Raw genomic sequence first — 8245 nt, forward strand, 5'->3', positions numbered from 1 at the left:
TCTCCTTCCACTTTCCAATTCCAAATTTAGCTGAGAAAATAACAGTGAGGAGGATGGTAAGCAGAGAGGAAATAATAATGATAATTGAGATTACAAGACCCTGACTGAGTTGATCCAAAGGTGAACCAAAAATATCTGCAACTGAAGCCAGAATTTCTTACTTCAAAATAAAAAAGGTGGTGGGAAGGAAGTTTGGATTGTGCTCAACATCAATTTTCATAGGAGAAATGCCAATTAAAGCAATAATGAAATGCCATTTCATACCCAGCAGAATGACTAAAGTTAGAAAGCATGACAATTCTAAATGTAGACATGATATAAAACAACTGAAGTTCTTATTCACTGCTGTTGGGAGTTCAAATTGAAATGACAAGTATGGAACTTATTGGCAGTTTCTTAGTGTTATGTAGACTCATTTATGACAAAGCAATTCTATTTCTATGCCTAACTATAAGAAATAAAAAAGTGTGTTCATGAAAAGGCTTGCACAATTCTATTCTTCACATGAGCTTTATTCATAGTAACCTAAAATACTCCTAAAAATAAATCAAATGTCTATCAACAAAAGAATATATAAATAAACCATACTAAATCTACATAATAGAATTCTACTTAGCAATAAAAAGAAACAAGTTATGGATATATTCACCAGCCATGTGGATGAATCTCAAAAACATTATACTGAGTGAAAGAAGCCATGCATGAAATAGTATATCCTAGAAAATCAATTTGTAAGTTCAAAAATACACAAAAACTAACATATAGTGGTAGAAATCAAAACAGTGGTTGCTTTTATAAGAGAAATTTAGTTTCTTACCAGGAAGGAATACAAGGAGTCTTTCTGGAACAATGAAATTATCAATACTAAATGTGTTTAAGATCATGGATCATCCTATATAAATTTGTATTCTACTGAAAAATTATATTTAAAATAATTATAAAAACACTTGGGGCAAACAGAACAGCCTGGAGGTACCAGTATAGAGATTTCTGGACAGAAGAGTGTTTGGTAACTTTCTAATTTTCTGTTTCCTAGGTCCACAGATTACAGCTCCTTTGAAAGGATCTTCCTTCTAAGAGATGCCCAGAATTTTCCATTAAGAGCTTCCCTTGGAGAGGTCACAGCCACTGGGTCACTCTCTACTCCTAGGAATGGGCTTACCACATTCCCACAGTTGTGGCTCAGGCCTAAGGAAGAGGCTCTGTTGCTTCCATCTCTGTAGTGCTGTTCCTGGGCTTGTGTTGTTCTGTCGGGCTCTCTGTTCCTGTGTTTAATCCTTCCAGGATGCTGCTGAAGTCCAAAGTGCTTGTCCTGAAATAGTTGACTTCCACCACTGCCAAGCTCCTCCCTGAGTCATCAGGTCTCAACCTGGGTTTGACCCCCTAAAGCATCTCTAGAAGTCTTTGGCAGTTCATGAACTTGAATAGGAAAATTACATCTTTATTTTTACTAACCTCCGATGGCATTTCCTTTGATTATGAGTGTAAGCAACCACCTACAATAATATTAACACTACCTATTCTAATCATGATTAGAAATCACAAGTAGTTTCAGATATTACAGTTGTGGCAGGTATTACAACACATTGTAACCATTGCTACTTCAAAATTACAATAATTATTATGCCTGCCATGAAATAATCTTATTTATAAATAGTTTATATATTACTTTAAAATATATTGATAGCTGAATTTCAGTGAGCTGCTTTCCCTGGCAATGCTATGCTTTTATTTATGCATTTACAAACATTTTAAGAAGAGGTCTGTATTAGGTTTCTATTCCTGCTGTAAGAAATTACCAGACACTTAGTAGCTTAAAAACAACAAAAATTAATATTATTGCCAGAGTTTTAAGGCCGAGGGTTGCCTAACTCTGAGGAGTTCCAGTAAACCATGTTCAGCCATTCACTTCACAAATCAAACAGAAAAAGTAATGTTGAAAAGCAGGAAAGGAATTTATTCAATATAGCTACACAGGTAAGTCAAGGAAAACCAAGTGCCTTTAGCCCTGCCTTTGGGGCAGGTACTGACAGGAGTTTTAAGTTTAAATTCAGAAAAGAACAAAAGCAAAGAGGAGGAGACATCAGTAATGTAGAGTCAGTCTTGGTCAAACTGTGGTCTGGTTGATCATTTTAGCAATAAGAAAATTGTTGCTTGAGAATAGTTTTACTCTTTGCCAAAGGATGTTTATCAACCAGACCTGTTGTTCTTGATTCCAAAATGATTGCAAGAGAGATTGACTCAGAGAAAAGAATATGTCCAAAAGGCAAGATAGGCTTAGTGAAGTCTTCAGATTTAGGGCAATGATTGGAGACTTCTAGGTACCTTTCTAATGGTCTGGAACAGGTCACCCTAACAGCCAACAGTTGACAATATTTTGATTATGATGTCCCTAAAAATTAAGAAAAGATCTTAATTATGCTTATGTTGGTGCCTTCAGCCTTGAAAGAGGAGGATTATCAACTTTAGATGAAATAATCCTTAAATGATTAACATATCTTTGTGCAAAGTTGAGTAGGAACTGACTCAAAGTGTAAGCATCTGTAGACTCAAGTGCAGAATCAGTCCTTTTTTTTTTTTCAAAAGTAACCTCCAAGTGCTTGTTACAATATCTTACTGTTCCATAGGTCAAAAGCCTGACACAAGGCAGTGCTGTTCCTGTCTCCGGCTCTGGTTGCTGGGTGATGGTCACCTCCGACTATCATGGTGGAACCTGGCACTTGCTCATTCACAAGTACTAGCACTATGGTGTAGTGTGAGGTCCCAAGCTGTATCTGTGGACCTAGGCAACAGAAAATTAGAAATATCTCCTGAAAAACTGGCCAGATTTGCAGATGGCTCTGCTGTAGTATAGTCAGGTGATACTGTAGTAATGGTCACAGCAGTCAGCAAAACAAAACCTTCACCTTCACAGCTCATGCCTTTGGTGGTTGACTATAGACAGGAGGCTGCTACAGCAGGTAGAATTCCCACAAACTACCTTAGAAGAGAAATTGGTTCTTCAGATAGAGAAATTCTTACAAGTCAAATAATTGATCAATCAGTTAGACCTCTCTTTCCAGCTGGCTACTTTTATGATACACAGGTCCTTTGTAATCTGTTAGCAGTAGATGATATTAATGAACCTGATGTCCTAGCAATTAATGGTGCTTCAGTAGCCCTCTCATTATCAGATATTCCTTGGAATGGACCGTTTGGGGCAGTACAAATAGGAATGATTGATGGAGTATGTATTGTTAACCCAACAAGAAAAGAAATGTCTTCTAGTACTTTATATTTAGTGGTTGTTGGACAAAGTCAGATTGTCATGTTGGAAGTCTTTTCAGAGAATATTTTACAGCAAGACTTTTGCCATGCTATCAAAATGGGTGTAAAATATACACAAACAAATAATTCAAGGGATCCAGCAATTAGTAAAAGAAATTGGGGTTGGCAAGAGGACACCTCAGAAGATATTTACCCCTCCACCAGAAATTGTGAAACATGCTCATAACCTTGCCATAGAGAAACTTTATGCGGTTTTTTTTTACTTTATGCAGTTTTTACAGATTATGAACATGATAAAGTTTCCAGAGATGAAGCTGTTAACAAGATAAGATTAGATACAGAGGAACAACTAAAAGAAAAGTTTCTAGAGGCTGATCCATATGAAATAATGGAGTCCTTCAATGTTGTTTCAAAGGAAGTTTTTAGAAGTTTTTCATTTTGAATGAATATAAAAGATGTGATGGATGTGATGTGACTTCATTTAGGAATATAAGTTGTGAGGTAGATATGTTTAAAACTCTTCTTGGATCAGCATTATTTCAGAGGGGACAAACACAGGTGCATTGTGTGGTTTCATTTGATTCATTAGAATCCAGTATAAAATCAGATTATATTATAACAGCTATAAATGGGATAAAAGATAAAAATTTCATGCTGCACTATGAGATTCCTCCTTATGAAACTGGCAAAGTCACTGGAATAAATAGGAGAGAACTTGGGCATGGTGCTCTTGCAGATAAAGTTTTGTATCCTGTTATTCCCAAAGATTCTCCTTTCACTGTAAGAGTTATATCTGAAGTCCTAAAGTCAAATGGGTCCTCTTCTATGGCATCTGCATGTGGTAGAAGTTTGGCATTAATGGGATGCAGGGGTTCCAGTATCATCTGTTGTCGCAGGTGTAGCAATAGGATTGATCACCAAAATCAATCCTGAGAAAGGTGAAATACATTATCGTTTGCTGACATATTCTGGGAATTGAAGATTACAATGGTGACATGGATTTCCAAATAGCTGGTACCAATAAGGGAATAACTGCATTACAGGCTGATATTAAATTACCAGGAATACCAATAAAAATTGTAATGGAGGCTATTCAGCAAGCATCAGTGGCAAAGACAGAAATATTACAGATTATGAACAAAACAATTTCAAAACCTTGAGCATCTAGAAAAGAAAATGGACCTGTTGTAGAAATTGTTGAGGTTCCATTATCAAAATGAGCAAAATTTGTTGGACCAGGTGAATTTCATTTAAAAAGGCTTCAAGCTGAAACAGGTGTAACTGTTAATCAAGTGGATGAAGAAACATATTCTGCTTTTGCACCAACAATCAGTGCAATGCATGAGGCAAGAGAATTCATCACTGAAATCTGTAAAGATGACCAAGAACACCAGTTAGAATTTGGAGCTGTTTATACTGCCACAATAACTGAAATCAGAGACTCTGGAATAATGGTAAAACTATACCCAAATATGACTGCAGTACTACTTCATAACACACAACTTGATCAATGAAAGAATAAACATCCCACTGCTCTAGGATTAGAAGTTGGCCAAGAAATTCAGGTGAAATACTTTGGACTTGATCCAGGTGATGGAAGAGTGAGGCTGTCTTGTAAAGTGCTTCAGTCTCCAGCTACATCTGTTGTCAAAACTCTAAGTGACAGAAACAGTATTATGATGGGAGAACCTATTTCACAATCATCATCTAATTCTTCTGGGTGATTTAAAAAAATAGAATTCTAGGGTGATATGTAGCAAAATCGTAAGAAGGAGAATTATATATACTATAAATATATTCAAATTTAAAACCAAAAAAACCTGACACAGTTCTTACTAGGATAAATCAAGATGTCAGTTCGGCTGACATCTAAAAGAACTGGAGGAGCAACTATTTCCTTGCCTTTTCCATCTTGTACAGGCTTTTGCATTCTCTTGGCTCATGGCTCCTTCTTCTTGTCTTCAAAGACAGTGATGGTGGGTTGATTCCTTCTTATATCACATTACTCCAACTTTCTTTTCTACCTCCGTTTAAGAACACTTCTGCTTACACTGGACCTATTAGAGTAATCCAGAATAATATCCCTACTTTAAGGTCAACTTAATGAGAAACTTTAATTTCACCTGCAGCCTTGACCCTCTTTTGTGATGTAACAATATATTCATATTTCTGATCATCTGTAGGGGGCCTTGTTCTGCCTACTGTAAGGTTCATAGACTTCACCAACTGACAAGTGGTGTGAGTAAAAAAACTAAAATGTCCTTCCCTAAACCCTGGTCCGATCTGTGTTTGCCTGGTTGTGGGTTCCCTGAAAAATTGCACTGTCCTCTTTCTAGCCACCTTTGCAACCAAAATGGACAGAATTCTTGTGAGAAGCACACCCATTCCCCCTCTTTCTCACCTGACCAACTCCTTTTGCAGACCACCTCATCACCATCATTGTGCTGCCTCCCCCCACCCAACCCCACATGTGCTCCAGATTATTATTCATCATTCATGGAGGCCTTATTTCTGCTTTTGAGCCATTCACTTTTCATTTCTTCAACAAGATCCTGAGCTGAGTTTTTAGGGCATGGCTGAGTTTTTTAATGGTATATCTGTAGTCTGTGGCTAACTGTATACAAACCACCATAAAAATTTGAATTATGTGGAATAAATAAATGAAACAGAGCTCCATAAAAGGAGAAATAGAAGAAAGTTGAATTTTAGAAAAATATTATAATTAAAACTGGAATTTGAAAAGAAATTTATAAAAATGGTTCTATTTCTGGGATTCCTTTAAAATATATCTCATTGCAGGATGTCCTAGAGCTGGACTCTGCTATCCAGCTCCAGCTAGACTGTTTCCTAACTGTTCTGGGGCACCCACGATCTGATAAGGAAGTCCCATGGACTTGGATATGTTTCCTCCATTCGCATACAACAAATCGGACTCCTCCCTTTGAGATACCTGTGAAGCTTCAGAGATCCCAGAGTATGGAACAAACAAGGTTCTGAAGCAAGATAGGCTGAATTTCTGAACTTGTTTTTATGACTCGTAAAGTCTTGACCATTGTATTCTGACACTCTATACCCTAAATTGCATAGGGGAATAACCTACTTTCATAAAAAAATTATAAAGTTGAAAATCATTATTAAAATTAGAAGAATAGCATATGGTCTTCTGGACTAGAGCCTTAAATGATGACTCATCAATACAATACCTTCAAGTTTCTTGGCCACTTGAGCTTCATATAAATACAGCTGCCTTAAAGACACATCTACCTCTATTTCTTTGCCTGATGACTTTAATTGCTATTTTTCCTCAGTGAGATTTGATGCAGTAAAACATTACCAATATTGTTCTAAAAGTAAAAAATAAAAATACAACTGGATCTAACCCTGTTTTTACCCATAGCCAGAAGTATGATGTTAGACAAGTTATTTAACTTCTTGTGAAAAAAAATTTAGGTGCCTGGGGCTCCAGACACTGTTTGAACAGGAGATGCCATTGAATGCACTGGCAATCTGTATATTTAATAAACACTGGGGTGATTCTTATTGTCAAGTGACCATTGGATCCAACAACTCTATTCTGCTAGTGAATGTGTTTACCTTTCTAAAGGAAAGCATCAGGGATCTTTGCTCTTAAAATGACAGGGTACCTACGGGTCAAGTAGTAGACTGCTTACAGTGATTAACATCTGAGCAGTACAAATGGAATTTTCTTTTGCCACAGTCTCTTTAGTAAGCAGTAATTATTTTTTCTGGAAATCAACACTAGGCATTAGTTTATTTTCTGTCTCATGGAAATGGAGTAAAAGCAATTTTACTCCTCCATGAAAACAAGTTTACCAAATATCAATTCTCTTAGTAAATCATTAAAATTTTAATTGCACCTTAATGCTGTTCTTCTATATTCCAAGCAGTTTGGAAGATTTTTGTTAGAATAAAAATCTGAAAACCAGAGGGGCTGGTGGAGGCAGTTTTGCAAGTCTATCACATAAGTGTTGGCATGTTAACCCACATTTACAGTGTTTCCTCCTATTCACTGAGATAAAACTAGAAAAAATGTATTATTTCCTCCAACATTTCTTTTGACAACTTTTATGTGATTGTCATTTATTCACCTTGTGCTGAGGGTCTCAACCCAAAGGACAGACTTCATTTTTGTGCTAGCAACTTAAAGACAAAAGGGTGCCAGATGCTATAAGAATTTCCACTGAAGGACAATGATAGCATCCTTTATTTTTATGTTGGAGAAATTTTTTTAAAAATAAAAGAAATATGTTGTTTTCAAGCTTTTGTCGGGTACATACTTGGTGCATGTTCACATGTGCAGATATCTGTGTACACATATCACAAATGTAAATTAAACTGAGGTTAATATTCTCCAGATTATAATGGGAGCCCCAGAGCATTCCCTGTTTACCTGGCAAGTAAGGATGCAAGGCAATGCCTGACAAATTGCTTTATGTTCTTTCCTTGATTTTAGCCTGGCTGTTGTGGTGAGTCCCTGGGGAAGTGCTGTTAAGGGTTACTCAAGTCTAGTTCTATGATACCTGTCAGGCTGATGGATGGGAATGAATCTCAAAAGTCTGTCAGTGCTGCCTGTCAGAAGCCTGCCAACTGAAAGATGTACCAGGCTGACTCACTAAAAATCTGGCCATCACTCAGTGGGAATGACTGCTGGAGGGGCTGAAGAAAGATCGAATGGGGGAAGGGGACTAGATCTGGTTTTTATAAGAGAAAAACATGTCGGACTTGTTAGGTCAGATTTCTGTTAATAGTCAAAGCAGTTTTTCTTGGTGGCATCTTAATTACCTTCTGTAGAAAGTAAAAAATATCCAGCAAATGACAACAATTAATTGCATTGCCAGTTATTTTCTTCTTTCTAGGAATTCTTCTTATTCACAAAGAATATTAAAACCATTTATTTTCCCCTAAAGATTAATTCAGTTAATTTTATTTAGTTTTGTCTCTTCAGAAAGTATATGAA

General features: G+C 36.6%; 1 pseudogene; it reads left to right on the plus strand.

The window, feature by feature from the left end:
- Window positions 1-1893: 1893 nt before the first annotated feature.
- Window positions 1894-7546, plus strand: LOC101703340 (polyribonucleotide nucleotidyltransferase 1, mitochondrial pseudogene; annotated as a pseudogene).
- The last annotated feature ends 699 nt before the right edge of the window (window positions 7547-8245 follow it).

The sequence above is a fragment of the Heterocephalus glaber genome, unplaced genomic scaffold, assembly GCF_053883595.1.
Source record: "Heterocephalus glaber isolate CG9 unplaced genomic scaffold, H.glaber_assembly_v1.0 deba00001666, whole genome shotgun sequence".
Lineage (NCBI taxonomy): Eukaryota > Metazoa > Chordata > Mammalia > Rodentia > Bathyergidae > Heterocephalus > Heterocephalus glaber.